A 15237-nucleotide genomic window follows, 5' to 3' on the forward strand; every position below is an offset into this window, starting at 1 on the left:
CCAAATAGTTCATTTTTGCTTTGGTTTCCCTTGCCTCTGGAGACGTGTTGAGTAAGAAGTTGCTGCGGCCAAAGTCAAAGAGATTTTTGCCTGTTTTCTCCCTGAGGATTTTGATGGCTTCCTGTCTTACGCTTAGGTCTGTCATCCATGTCGAGTTTATTTTTGTGTCTGGTGTGAGAAAGTGGTCTGGGTTCATTCTTCTGCGTGTTGCCCAGTTTTACCCACACCATTTGTTGGAGAGACTGTCTTTTTTCCATTGGCTGTTCTTCTCTGCCTTGTCGAAGATTAGTCGGCCATGTGTTTGTGGGTCTGTTTCTGGGCTCTCTGTTCTGTTCCGCTGACCCAGTGTTTCATGCCAGAACCGTACTGTTCTGATCACTACAGCTCTGCACTCTTATCTGAAGTCCAGAAAGGTGATGCCTCCAGCTTTGCTTTGCTCTGTCAAGGTTGCTTTGGCTATTTGGGGTCTTTTGTGGTCCCGTATGAATTCTAGGATTGTTTATTCTAGCTCTGTGAAGAACGCCGGTGGTATTTTGATAGGGCTCGCGGTGAATGCGTAGATGGCTTTGGGCAGTGTTGACATGTTAACGCTATTTATTCTTCCAACCCATGAGCATGGGCTGTCTTTCCATTTCTGTTGCGTCGTCTTCAGTTTCTTTCCTCAGTGTTTTATAGTTTTCAGGGCACAGGTCTTTTACCTGTTGGTTGGTTGGTTGGTTGGTTGGGTTTCCTCCTACATATCTTACGGTTTTTGGCACAATCGTAAATGGGATTTATTGCTTAATTCCCGTTCCTGCTGCTTCATCATCGGTGTATAGAAATGCAACAGATTTCTGTACGTTGATTTTGCATCCTGTGACCTTGCTGAACTCATGTATCAGTTCTGGCAGTTTTTGGGTGGAGTCTTTCAGGTTTTCTATAGAGCGTCGTGTCATCTGCAGCTAGCGCGAGTTTGACTTCTTCCTTGCTGATTTGGATGCGTCTTATCTCTTTTGTTGTCTGATTGCCGAGGCTTGGGCCTCTAGTGCTGCGTCGAATCACAGCGATGAGAGTGGACATCCCTGTCTCGTTCCTGACCGTAGGACGGTGTCTGTTTAATCCGTCCACATTCGTTCGTTCATTCATTCATCTCTCTGTCGTCTTTTTTTAAAACTATCTTTTTTTTTAAGTTTATTTATTTTGAGAGAGAGAGAGAGAGAGAGAGAGAGAAAGCGTGAGCAGGGGAGGGGCAGAGAGAGAGGGAGAGAGAGCATCCCAAGCAGGCTTCTTGTTCTCAGCACAGAGCCTGATGCAGGGCTCGATCTCCCGAACCGTGACATGACCTGAGCCTACCTTGTCAGACGTTCGACTGGCTGAGCCACCCAGGCGTCCCCTCTATCTATCTGTTTTTAAAGTAGGCTCCCCGCCCAACGTGGGGCTTGAGTTCACAACCCCGAGGTTAAGAGCCACACGCCCTCCTGACGGAGCCCGCCGGGCGCCCCTAATCCATCCACGTTTCGTGTCATTATTGATGTGGTTGGAGTTCCGTCTGTTACCTGCCTTTTGTTTTCTGTCTCGTCTTTGGTTCCTCTCCTTTACTGCCTTCTTTGGCGTGAAGTGAATGTTTTCCAGGGTGATGTTTTAATGCCCAGAACGGTTTTTCTCACTTTACGTTTTGAAGTATGTTCCGCCGTTGGCTGTCGCTCTTCTCAGATGCGTCTTATCAGAATTCCCGGTAGGATTTGAAGCAAATCGATGCTGATTTCTTTCGCACTGAGCTTCCTTAGGATTAAGCTCACTCGGTCCGTGAAAGAGCCCGGGGGGCTCAGGGGCGCTCCTGTGCCCGTCCGTCTGCCCGCGTGGTGTCCGTCGTTCGTCCGTTCCTCCTCGCCCTCGGTGAGACAAGCGTGACAGAGCCCTCGCGGGACCGTCGCACGGGAAAGTGTCCGCGAGGTCCTGCCCCCTCCGGCCCGGGCTTGGGAGGCCCCGACGCTGCGTCATCACCTTCTCTGTGGTTTTGGCCTCTTCTCCGTCGCCCCGTCTAAGCTGACTGGTTTGTGGCTCTGATGCTGTCCCGGGGTTCCAGATCTGGGTCACGCGTCACTCCCACTCGCAGGCAGGCAGGCGGGCAGGCTGGTCTTGGGTGTAAGGCGGGCCCGGCGGTGAACCCGGAGACCGGTCTGCGGCAGGCGACGCGGGCGGTCCCAGCGTTCTGGATACATTCAGGCGGGGCTCCGAAGTGGTGGGCGAGCTCTGATGTGTTCATTTTCCAGGGTGCTGGGTTTTTTAAACGGCACCTTTATGAAGTAGAATTCCCGGGCCGTCCGCTCACCCTTTGAAAGCGCGTAATTCCGAGGCCCCTGGGGGGGGGCTCAGTCGGTTAGGCCTCCGGCTCTTGGTGTGGCCTCGGAACACGGTCTTACGGTTTGCGGGTTCGAGCCCCGTATCAGGCTCTGCGCTGCCGCTGCGGAGCCTGCCTGGGATGCTCTCTCTCCCCCTTCTCAAGGCTCGTCCCCTGCTCTCTCTCTCTCTCTCTCTGCCTCTCTCAAAAGAAAGAAACTTACACAAAAATTAAATCGACAGAATGTGTATTTTTGGGAGAGAGAGTGAGCGTGCGCGAGCAGGGGAGGCGCAGAGAGAGAGGGGACGGAGAAGCTGACGCAGGCTCTGTGCTGGCAGCAGAGGGCCCGACGCGGGGCTCGAACTCACAAACCGCGAGATCATGACCTGAGCCGAAGCGGGACACTTCCGTGACTGAGCCACCCGGGCGCCCCAGACTCGCGGTACTTTAAATGTGAATTAGGTAGAGCGGGTGCTCTAATGGTTTGGCTGAAGGCTTACTCCCAGGACTTGGTTCTCGTCTCCCTGGATGGAGCAGCCGGTTGAGCTGCTGGAGGGCGGGGTCCTCTGGGTCCCAGGCACAGCTCTGCACGTGGGCTCCGAGTACGCTTCGGTCTTACAAAGGTCAGCGCAAGTATTCCCGCTGGAGGCACAAGTCTGGGTGGGTTACGAATTCCCCCGGATCCTACCACCCTGGATCTTGGCCCCGGCTCTCCGGGTCACTGCCGTGTCCGGTGGACTGCGTCTTTCCGTTTCCCTGACCAACTGCGCCTTCGTCTTTGTTGGGGCGTGCGTGCTTTTCTCCTTGGATTCCGTGGATTCTTTTCTCTTTAAGCGTCGCTGCAGTGAGCGTCCTGGCTGCTGGTTCTTCGAGGTGGGCTTGTGAGCGCGGGCGCTTGGAGCGTGGACGCCTTTTATATCTCGAGGTGGGTTGCTCGTTTGTCCCCAGGAAGGCGGTCGGGGTTGGTGCTCCCACGGTGGCTGGAGGTTCTCGTCATACGGACGGCAGCCCCAGCGTCCGTCTGTCCTTGTCATCTGTCACCTCCCAGTCGCCTCTTTTTTGAATGACCGGTTCGTAGCCGCTGCCCACCTGTTAAACTGGCGCGCTCGTGTTTTTTCTTGATTCGCGACGGGAGTTCTCAAACCGTTTGATATCTCTGAACCGGGCCGTTCTCGGGTGGGGTGGGGAGGGGGTGTCCCGGGCACCGTGGGGTCTGAGCAGCATTCCTGGCCCCACCCGCTGGATGCCAGGAGCCCCCCAGCGTGGCAGCCACAGATGTCCCCAGATGTCGTCTGGGGGCAGGATCGCCTCCGGTTGAGAAAAGCATCTTATAATAACCTTTCCTGCATTAGGGCTGTTAGCACCCTTTTGTGTCACACATTTTTTTTTTTTTGTTTTTTTCTCAGCTTCCCATTTATCTTTCAGCTTTATTTTTGATGTGTTGGTACATAGAATCTTTGCAAGTTTATTGCCAGATTTGTCTTTTCCTCTAAAGTTCCTGGTCTTGTGACCTGCTTGGAGAGGTCTCCCCCTCCCCCCGCCCCTCACTAAGATTATAAAAACGTTGGCCAGCGTCTCCCCCCTTGGACTCTTGGGACGTTCACGAAGGCCCGCGGTCTGGAGGCTACGGGGCAGCGGAGCGCCGGGGCTTTCACGCGTCTCCCTGCTGGTGGGCTCGGCCCCCCTTTTGCTCGCGGCGTGGCCTCAGACCAGTCACTCCGCCGCCCCGTGCCTCAGTTTCCTCCTCCGTGAAATGGGCTGCGGTCGCAGTACCTGCTTCCCAGGGTCGGGGCCGGTCAGACGTGCCAGGCGTTTAGAGCCGTGCCGGCACCGGGGTTAACTGTGCCCTCTGCGTCGGCCCTTCCCCCCTGCTGTCATCTCACCCCACCGTGGGCTCCGAGGGACGGCCCAGAGCGGACTCCAGAAGGAGGGTGGGGCTCGGGGAGGCCAGCGAACCTGTCCAGGCTCACCGGGGCCGGAAGGGAGGAGCAGGGCCTCTCTGGGCACATGACTCGTGTACCGGCGCGTGGCCCAGCCCCGGCCCCACCCGCTGCCCACGCACAGTCACAGGGCACGTTTGTGGAGACCTAGGAAGGTTGTTTGGTTAATGATTATGGTTTTACGTGGTGACTTACGGAACACCTGAGACCTCTGCGTGTGAATAAAGAAAGGGCTGGTGTTCCGAGCCTCTGCTAGGCCTCTCTGGCTGTGCAGGGAGCTTGCTCGGGGGTCCCCGAGGAAGCTGGCATCCGGCCCTCTCTCTGCGTGGCTCCAGCCCCTTGCCCGTGGCCGTGGGCCAGGCGGACAGGTGGCCTTTGCCCGCGCTGCTTCCCGGACCCCGTGGAGCCGAGTGGAGATGTAGGTGGGCTGGCAGACCCCGTGTTTGCTCCTGATGCGCGAAGCAGGTGCGAAGCAGGTGCCTGCAGCCGAGTCCGCGGCGCTCCCAGCTCCAGGCCTCCTGCCCAAGCACTCCCGCCTGTGGTTACTTTTCCAACCCGGGTGCTTCCTCTTTAATTCTTGCCGTGAACGTTTTTAGAGGCAGATTTTCAGATTTACGGAAAAGTTGCAAGAATAACACAGAGAATTCCGGGATGCGTTTCTCCCGAGTGTGAACGTTTCACTCGTCTGCTCTGTTCCTTCTCTCTCTCTCTCTCTCTCTCTCTCTCTCCCTCTCCCTCTCTCTCTCCCCCCCCTCTCTCCCCCTCTCCCTCTCCCTCTCCCTCTCCCTCTCCCTCTCCCTCTCCCTCTCCCTCTCCCTCTCCCTCTGCACTTTCCCTGAGCTGTTTCAGAGAGATGCCCCTTTACCTCGAAATACTTCCGTGTTCAGTTCTTCCAGACAAGACAATCTGTCTTCCCGACAACTTGTCAAAATCAGGAAATTAATTCTCGAAATTCTCAAGAGAGAGTCTGGGATCCCACACCGTGTTCAGTTGTCAGACCGGTTTTGTTTCCTTTAACCTGGAACCGTTCCTGAGTGTGTTTGGAGTTCATGACTTTGACCTTTGGGAGAAGACAGGCTGGTTATTCTGTGGGATGTCCCTCAATGTGGGTTTGTCTGACGCTTCCTCCCCGTTACGTACTTTTGGCAGGAACATCCCACAAGTGACCTTCTGTCCTTCTTTGTACGTTGTATCCGGAGGCCCCTGGGGTCGGTGTGTTCCATGTCTGGGGATATTCACCTCCATCTCTGGGGTAAGCAGGGATCTCTGTCCTAAAGTTACTACTTTTCAATTAGCACTTGGTAAGTTTCTTGCGGGGAGATAGTCTGAGACCACGTGGACGCCTCTCCTCCAGCGTCCACTGTCGGTCTTAGCGGCCCTTGTCAACTCAGGCCAAAGGAGGATCGATTCCATCGTTCCTTTTGCATTCGTTGATTGGTTTTCCGCTGTAGGGACAAGCTGTCTCTTCTTCCCCGTTTGTTTGTTTATATCCGTGTGGGCTCGTGGATTCTTACCCGATCCAGTAGGTTGTGATCCGGTGCCGTCATTATGGTCCCAAATTTATCCGGAGGAAGAGCCCCTCGAGGTGGCTCGTTGTGTCCCTTGGCATGTCCTCGCCGTTCCGTGCGTGCTTCCTGACTTTGGGACGCAGTGGGCGTCCCAGGCCCGTCCTGTGCTCTCCCTGCCCCTCCTCTGGGGTCGACCACTTCTCCACGGAGCCTTGTTCTTGTGGACAGTGCCGTTCAGAAACCAAGATCTGGGTGTTTCCTGTGCTCATCGTCAATGGGGTGTCTGTGCTTCTCGGCCCTCTCGTTGGCCAAAGCTGGGAATGATTACCCATGTGCGAGTATCGGCATTCCTGTGATACGTGCGCGTATATCACACACACAGATGTTTCTGCTTCTGGCATACGCACATATGCACGCCGGTGCCCAGGGGTTCACGTTGAGATTTCCACGCCCAGTGCCCCCCCGCAGGCTCCTTGCTGTCTTCTGCGTTCCTATGTTATAACCCCCTCTCTGTCAGCAAGAACTCGGCCTCATCACCAGCTGTAAAAGAAGCCTGTGGAGTAGAAGTTAATAATTTGTTGGATCTTTTATTTCCAAGGCATATGGTTGCAAAATTGTGGTTTTTTGAAAATGTTTGTTTATTTTGAGAGGGAGAGAGAGGGCACGAGTGGGGAGGGTCAGAGAGAGAGAGGGAGAGAGAGAAAATCCCAAGCAGGCTCTGCACCGTCAGCACAGAGCCTGACGCGGGGCACGAACCCATGAACCGCGAGATTATGACCTGAGCTGAAGTCGGACACTTAACCCACTGAGCCACCCAGGCGCCCCTTAAATTTTTTTTTTAATGTTTGTTTATTTTAGAGAGAGAGAGAGAGAGATAGACAGACAGACAGACATAGTGCAAGCTAGGGAGGGGCAGAGAGAGAGGGAGACACAGAATCTGAAGCAGGCTCCAGGCTCCGAGCTGTCAGCACAGAGCCAGACGTGGGGCTCGAACCCACGAACCGCGAGATCGTGACCTGAGCCGAAACCAATAGTTGGACGTTTGACTGAACCACCTAGGCGCCCCCAAAATTGTGTTTAAAAGTGGCCTGGGTTAGTCTTCCTTTTTTCTTTACTGTGGTTCTATTATTTACCTGAAATCTGGCTTGTGTTTATTTGTAGTATTTGTTAGAGAATTCCTCCCCCTCCCCAACTCTTGTTGATTTCATTCATTCATTCACTCATTCATTCATCCAGGAGGCGGGACATTAGCAGGACTGTGCAGAAAGACGTCTGGAGACAGATGCCACCCCTCCTTGCAGGGAATGATCTCAGTCGTCTCTGGCTTATCCTTCCACTGCTCCTCAAAAGAGCAGACGTGTGTGTCGTCTCCTGTCCCCGCCTTTTTCACATTAAGTGTCGCACAGTAAACTTGAACTCTGCGCTTTTCACTGAAGGGCGTATCCTGGAAGCCTCTTCACCTGGCCATGGCGACGTCCTCTTCTGCGCAGCCGCATGGTGTCCACCGTGGGGCGCGGCACGGTTATTTCAGCCTCCCCTGTGTCTGGGCGTTTAGGTTGTTTCCAGTGTCTGACAGTTGTAAACGGCGCTGCAGCGAAAGCCCTGGCGTGTAGGTACTTTTGTATTCGTGGGAGAGCATCTTCGGGGTGAATTTCTAGCAGCGAGATCGCTGGGCCAGAAGTGAAGCGTAGATGTGTTTCGTCAGCTTCTGCCCAGTTCGCTTCCAGAGGGTGGTATGGGTTTACTCCCATCGGCCCTGTGGGATGACAGGTCTGGTCCCCCCAGCCTTATCAGCAGGATGTGCCGTGTGGTTTTAATTAGCATTTCGGGAATGATGAGGGAGGCTGAACAGTATTTAATATGTCAGAGACCATTTTTACATCTTTTCTGTGAACTGCCTGTTCATACTTTTAACCCCTTTTTAAAATTTTTTAAATTTTTATTTATTTTTAATGTTTGTTCATTTCTGAGACAGAGGGAGACAGAGCATGAGTGGGGGAGGGGCAGAGAGAGAGGGAGACACAGAATCCGAAGCAGGCTCTGGGCTCCGAGCTGTCAGCACAGAGCCCGACACGAGTCTCGAGCTCATAAAGTGTGAGATCATGTCTGAGCTGAAGTCGGATGCTCGACCAGCTGAGCCACCCAGGCGCCCCTTCCACCCCTTTTTAAATGGGATTTCTTGCCTTTCCTCCCTTGTAAAACTCTCACATACATTAGGGAGGTTAGCCATGAGCCCTTTGTGGTATTTTTATAAATATTTGTTCTGAGTTTCACCAGTTGCATTTTGTCTATTTTTTTTATTAAAAAAATTTTTTTAAATGTTTATTTTTGAGAGAGAGAGACAGAGCGTGATCAGGGGAGGGGCAGAGAGAGAGTGGGAGACACAGAATCGGAAGCAGTCTCCAGGCTCCCAGCTGTCAGCACAGAGCCTGACACGGGGCTCGAACTCACAAACCGTGAGATCATGACCTGAGCCAAAGTTGGACGCTTAACTGACTGAGTCCCTCAGGTGCCCCTTTTTAATTAAAAAAAAAAAAAATTTTTTTTAATGTTTATTTTTGAGAGAGACAGAGACGAAATGTGAGTGGGTTAGGGGCACAGCGAGAGCATGCGTTTTGACTTTTTAATGGGGGATTTTTTGTTTTTGTTTATTTGCCCTGAAGCAGTATGTGTGTTTTGAAATAATTTTTGATATAGTAGAGTTTATGGATCTTTCTTTTTCTATCGTGTCTGGATTTGGAGTCCTAATTGGAAAGGCTTTTTGGTGCTGAGTCGGAGGGGGACTCCGCGTGGTTTTTCCCAGCACTCGTGTGGTCACCTGCTCTTCGTGCAGACCCCTCATCCATTGGGATGTACAGTCTGACTGCCTTTTCCTAAAGGGCTGCCCAGTTGACCCAGCACCGTTGATTGAAAGTCCATCCTTACCCAGTGCTTCGAGATGTTACTCTTGTCTCCCTCCCTGATCTGTGGCCCCTAGCCGCCGGAGGAGGTCACCGTTGAGAAAGACACGTACGAGCACGCTCGCTCCTTTCCAACATGTGAAGTGCGTGCCGTGGGTCCCGCAGAACAGGGCCGATCACCTCCAGGCATCTCACAGCTCGGGGCACCAGGCCAGAAACTTCCCAGGCCCTGGCGCTCCCTCAGAAGTCTGTATTTAGCAACACCCCCCCCCCCCCAGGTGCCAAGGTGTTGGCCGCCTTTCATGCTCCAGACCCTGCAGGGGAGGGTCCTGTAGAGGCGTCTGGGCGGACGGGGAGGCCGTGTGTCCTGAACGTAAAGGCAGCTGGTTGGTAGGAGGTGGGCGTTTTCTAAAAAAGAGGTGTGGCCAGGTTCCCCTTCAGAGACCCCCCCGCACGGCCACCAGGAGCACAGGTCGGTGAGGGTGTCGTGCCACCCCACGTGTCATCAGATCTGCCCGCTTTCCCCGAGGGAGCCTCTGTTTTCCTTTTTTTAAAGTTTATTTTGAGAGAGAGCGAGAGCGCATGGGAGAGGGGCAGAGAGAGAGGGAGAGAGAGAGTCCCAAGCAGGCTCGAGCCTGATTATCCGCACAGAGCCTGACTCGGGGCTCGAACCCCAGACAGTGAGATCATGCCCTGAGCCGAAATCAAGAGTTGGATGCTTTTTGGTTTTTTGGAAATAAGTACCATTTTGTGAAAATGTTTATTTTTGAGAGAGAGAGCACAAGCAGGGAAGGGGCAGAGAGAAGTGGGGGCAGAGATCCAGCACTGACAGCAGAAAGCCCAGTGTGGAGCTCGAAGCCACAAATCATGAGATTATAACCTGAGCTGAAGTTGACACTGAAAAACAACTGAGCCACCCAGGTGCCCCAGGCTGAGTGAGCCCGTAACAAGTGCCATTTGTGGAGGGCTTGCAGTGTGCCGGGGACTCCTTTAAGTGCTTATGTCGGTTGCCTTATTTAAGCCCCCACAACTGCACGAGTAGGGCATTAACATGGTGACCCCACTTTACAGATGAGGAAACTGAGGCCCAGTTAGGAACTTGCCCCAGCTCACATGACTGGAGCTTGACCCAGGCCTCTGGAGCCTGTGGTTGTCCCCACGACACCACCATGCTCTCCAGGGAGAAAGTTGGTGAACACAGAGGACATAGTGTGAAAAGTGTCATCATTTCAGGAACAGGCCCCGACTGCCCCGTTACCACTTTCTCTGGGGTTTTGGCCTCCTTTTTCCTCCCTTGCTCTGTGGCTGTGGTGTTGGTGTTGCGTCTAGAAACCATTGCCTAATCCGTGGTCACAAAGGTTAATTCATGTGTCGTCTTCTAAGCGTTTTCTAGATTGAGCTCTTGCGTTTCGACCTAGGATCCATTTTGAGGTGAGTTTTGCATGTGGTGTGAGGTAGGGGTCCACCTTCATTCTTTCTCGCACGGGGGGCCGGTTGTTGAAAAGAGTGTTCTTTCCCCTTCGACTGGTCTTTGCAGCTCCGGGAAAATCAGCTGGCTTTACAAGTGCAGATTTATTTCCGGGGGCGGCTGGGTGCCTCCGTCGGTTGAGTGTCCGCCTCTCGACGGCTCAGGTCACCATCTCGCGGTTTATGCGCTCAAGCCCCCATCGGGCTCTGGGCTGACCGCCCGGAGCCTGCTTTGGATCCTCTGTCCCCCTCTCTCTCTGCCCCTCCCCTGCCCATGCTCGAGCGCTCTCTCTCTCTCGCAAAATAAACAATTAAGACACAAGTGTGGATTTATTTCTGGACTGTCGATCTCTTGTGTCGATCTCTGTGTCCGTCCTCGTGCTGGTGCCACACTGTCTAGTTTACTGTAAGTGTTGTCATCCTGAGTTGTGTCTGCTGTTGGGGGTGGGCAGTAAGGAAGGTAATGTGGTTCTTACGTCTCCACGTAACGAGACCAGACCCTTCTTCGTCGGGATCCACACAGCCTGGGGCGCCCGCCACGTCCCTGACTGAGCCATCACGACGTCCACGGTTGGGTTTCAGTGCCCCTCAGGATACGGAGGGTTTGGCGCGAGGCTGTGAGTAAGAGGGTCTTTGGCCAGCATGGGAAGATCGATGAGACGTGTCGCTTCCTGGCCTCTTGCAGGCAGGGAGGAGCTGACACTTGGGTTCGGCAGCCTGGGTCTTCCGTGGGTCCTGAAGCTAGCTTGCAGTGTGGCGTCAGCTTGCTTTTCTTCGCTTGTCGGTCTGGATCTTTTTACAGCCACTCTCTTCTTGCAGCTAAAACCTGCTGTGCAGCGAGCTTCAGAGCACAGAGGTAAAGGTTGGCTTTTTTTTTTTTTTTTTTGAGTTTTTATTTGGAAACAATTTTAGACGGATTGAAATGTTACAAAGACAGCATCGAGAGTTCTCGGGTACTTTTCAGCCACCTCCCCGCTGCTAGCATGGAACATAACTGCAGAATAACCCACACGAAGCAGGCAGCACAGAGCAAGGGTATTTACCAAACCACAGCCTTTATTTGGATTCCGCCAGCTGTCACACGCGTGTCCCCGTTCTGCCCCAGAGCCCCACCCGGGACCCTGTACCGCGTTCAGCCATCACACCTCCGGCTCTTCGGGGCTGGGACCGTTTCCGTCTTTGCTGATTCTCTTGTGACCTCGGTGCTTTTGGAGAACGCTGGTCGGGGATCCTGCGGGACGTCCCTCAGCGTGCCTCGTGCCCGGTGTTCTCTGGGGTTCGGAGGCAGGTCACGCGGTGTGGGACAGGCTGCGTTCTCTGTGCCGCCAGCCGCTGTGTCTCTTTGCCGGTGGGTGACGTCAGCCCCCGTCCCACGGTTACGGCGGTGCCGCCGCCCGGGGGTCTGCAGGGAAAGGTGCTGCTTTTCCCGTCGGGACTTTGAGACGGTGCCGACGCCCTGTTTCCTCTCACACCTGTGCCCGTCCGTTGCGGCACCTGCCGGGCATCTCCCTGCGCTGGTTTTTACTGTGGCTCTGGCTGCTTCTCCGTCTGTGAATTGGAATTCTTTTGTGGAAGAGGGCGGCCCCTTCTGCCTCCTTTGTGCTATGTTTTGAATTTTGCGCCAGTGCAGAGTTAGGAGCATTTATTCTGTCCTGCGCGTTGTAGTCCGGCACCGTCACCATTCTGTCGCCTCAGTGGCCCTTGGCTTTGGCCATTGGGCGCTCCTCGACTGGGGTCCTGTGTCCTTCCTCCGTGACCACACCCTCTAGGGAGGGTTGCCTTCCTTCCTGCTCCTCCGAGGCGCTGGAGATGCTCTCGCGGCTCACCTTGTACATTTCCTGCCTCAGCCCCGGAATAGGACACCTCTCCACGTTGGAGAATGGCATTTGAGAACGGTGAGCTGGGTGTCGGGGGGTGTCGGGGCCTCTCCTGCCAGTCGACAGAGCTTGGGAATGGGAATCCGAACCCACGCACGCCTCCGTGCGCGCCTGTGTTCATTTCTGCGTCCATCTGTCTGTATATGTACGTTTTTCGGAAAGCCGGAGTTCATACTGATCTGACGATAGTGTGTTCAGGTCGGTGGACCTTCTGAGGCTTTGGGGGTCTCCCTGCCTTGTGAGGGGCACGAATAGCCCCTGTAGGCTTGGGTGGAGAGCAGGGGATGCCGGGCCCCTTTGGAGGGCCACCTGGGGCTTGTGGCCGTGGACGAGCAGGCAGAGTTGGGCGTCCGGTCCTCCTGGCCAGGTAGCTGAATGAGTAGGTGAGGGCTCCCTTCCCATCTGGCCCGGAGGCTGCCCAGTCAGCGCTCTGCCTCCCAAAACCCGGGCCCAGCTCCAGGGCACGAGTGGGCAGTGTGGTCTGGTGTGGGCCAGCCCTCCAGACCTACCCTGAGGGTCAGCCCTGGACAGCTGAGAGCTGGTAGGACCAGGGGACTCAGGGGTTCCTTACCCAGCCAAGCAGGGGGTTCCCCAGAGAGGCCACCAGGTGGTGGCAGTCCCTCATGCCTCAGCCTTGAGGTGCAGCTGGCTTTTGCTGCTTCCTGGCCCCGCCTGCCTGCCCTTTGGGGGGGTGGGGGCGTGAAGCGAACACCACCCAGCCTGCTGCCTCAGCCTCTGCGTGCCCGCGGTCAGAGTAACAGCCTCTTCCAGTGGTCAGATTGTGCCTTTTTAAAGGAGGGATGGTCAGACGGTGCCTTTTAGGGACATCGATGTCTGATGTCTCAGGTCGCCACTGCAGGCTCTTACCTTGTTGCAACCGGACTCCCCTCCCGGGTTCTATTCTTAGCGCCCCAGATTTCCCGGGGCCCACAGTGAGGTCAGCGGCTGGGGCGGGCCAGCCTGGGCAACAGGAAGCATCAAACCCAGCCTGCCTTGCCCGGGCCTTTCTGTTTTGTTTTTCTTTAAAAACGTTACTCAGACTTTATTTTTTTAAAGCATCTTGCTGGGACAGAGAAATTGAGAGTGCTCCCCGCACCCCACACGGTCTCCCCACTGGGACCTCCTCTCAGGCTGGAGCATTTGTTGCAGTTAATGAACGAATGTTGATACATTCTTAGTAAGTAAAGTCCGCACTCTGTTCAGCTCCATGCTCCGTGACAGTTTCGAGAGGCCCGGGCAAGGGGTTTTCTAGAAGGCCCTTCCTTGGGTGCGTCTGCTGCTGTTCTCGTAGTGAGACTGGGGCGATGGGTTTAGGGAGGAGGACCCCCCGAGTGAAGCGCCCTCCCCCTGACACCACCTCGGCGGTGCGTGCTGTCACCGCGGTGTTGGCCTTGGTCCCCCGGCTGAGGTGGGCCGTCCGGTGTCTCCACTGTAAGCTCACTCCCTTCCCTGTTCCCATGCTGTCCTGTTTGGGAGGCTGTCACTGTGCCCGGCCCACGCTTCAGGGCCCTGAGGCCAGGCTCTGGCATCCCAGCACCTCCAGGGTGGCTGCTGGCCAGCCGTGTGGGGGCGGGGGGGGGGGGGGGTAGGGGACGCGGCCCCTGAAGGAGCAGTGGAGGCGGGTGGGCCTGGCCCCTTGGTCACTGTGGACATGGGTCAGGGTGGACAGAGGCTGTCTTTGGGCTGTGGCCACAGAACTGGGGCCCGACCCCGGCCTCCCAGCTCGGGGGTCAGTGCCGTTGTCCCCCGGAGCAGGAGGGTAGTAGGACCCATGGTCTTGGTGGCCCGGCAGCGCTGGGTCTGTCCAGCTGAGAACCGCGGGCCCCGGTTGGTGGTCTCTGCCTTTCAGACCACGTGCTGGTGGGTGTGGCCCATGCCCAGCGTGGGAACAGCCTGTGCAGAGACCGTCAGGAGCGAGGAGGGAGACACGTGATCCCCTCGACACAGGAGCAAAAAAGCCCGAGGCCAGCAGCTCGCGGCCTAGAGTCCGCTCCGTCAGTGGAAGTGAAGAGATCTCTCCACGCCCCTGAAATGCGGGAAATGCACACAGAGGCCACCGTGTGAGTGTCCCTGTGCCGCTGTAACGGGGAACCACGCTTCGTGACTGAAAACCGCGCACACCGATGCTCCCCATCGGGAGGCCAGGACGCGGGCACGGGTCTCACGGGGCTGCCGCCGAGGCGTGGGCAGGGCCGGCTCCGTCCGGCGGCTCCGGCGGGAGTCCGTTCTTTGCCTGTGCGGCTTCGAGGGGCACCACCTTCCTCCTTCCCAGTGTGACGGTGCGGCCTCTGCTCCTGTTGTCGTGTGGCCTTCTCTGACCCTCCTGCTCCGCCCGTGACCGAGGGTCATCTTCCCGCCTGAAGGTCCTTAACCTGCAGAGTCCCCTCTGCTGCGGAAGGGAGCCGGGCCTCAGGTTGCAGGGATGAGGGCTTGAGGGCGTGGACATCCTGGGGGCTGCGCTCTGCCAGCCACACCTCCAGGGCGGGGTCCTCAGACTTGAGCCTTGCCTCCGGCAGGTGCTAGCCGGGCTGTGGAGGGGGAGGCAGCTGTGCGGGGCGCAGGCGCAGGCCGGGGAGGCCTCGGGATTTTATTTACCTTGCCCAGAAGAGGGGCGCAGCCCGAGGTCGGGCAGTCCCGCAGCTTGACGCTTTCAACCCGGGGGTCTGACCTGGGAAGAGACCGTGTGATCTGTTTAATGGGGTCGTGCTCAAGAATTTAAAAAACCCATGGGGCGCCTGGGTGGCGCAGTCGGTTAAGCGTCCGACTTCAGCCAGGTCATGATCTCGCGGTCCGTGAGTTCGAGCCCCGCGTCGGGCTCTGGGCTGATGGCTCGGAGCCTGGAGCCTGTTTCCGATTCTGTGTCTCCCTCTCTCTCTGCCCCTCCCCCATTCATGCTCTGTCTCTCTCTGTCCCAAAAAAAAAAAAAAAAAAAAAAGAATTTAAAAAACCCGACAAAAATAAGAGAAAACGTGGGAGCATCCGGGAGAGCTGATAGCCCGGGTTGTCCAAGGTGCCGGGGCTACACCGAAGGTTGGGAGTCTTGTCCTGTGTCCACTCAATAGTGTTGGGGTGTCTCTGTGCCCAGCGGCGCATTCACTGGCTCGGACCCTGCCCTCCGTGGGATCTTGGCCCCGTACAGCCCCTGCCCTGTCCTCTGCCTGTGCTCTCCGCCTGCCGGGGGTGTCATCACTGGTCGCCAGACATACGTGTTGTCCCTGTGACTCT

At 55.9% G+C, this 15237-nt stretch overlaps 1 protein-coding gene across 15 annotated transcripts in view; it reads left to right on the forward strand.

The window, feature by feature from the left end:
• The window catches only part of LOC101091764 (E3 ubiquitin-protein ligase UHRF1), a 177686-nt gene that overhangs the window by 61527 nt on the left and 100922 nt on the right, over nucleotides 1-15237 (forward strand). The window lies entirely within an intron of this gene.

This window comes from Felis catus, chromosome A2, assembly GCF_018350175.1.
Source record: "Felis catus isolate Fca126 chromosome A2, F.catus_Fca126_mat1.0, whole genome shotgun sequence".
Lineage (NCBI taxonomy): Eukaryota > Metazoa > Chordata > Mammalia > Carnivora > Felidae > Felis > Felis catus.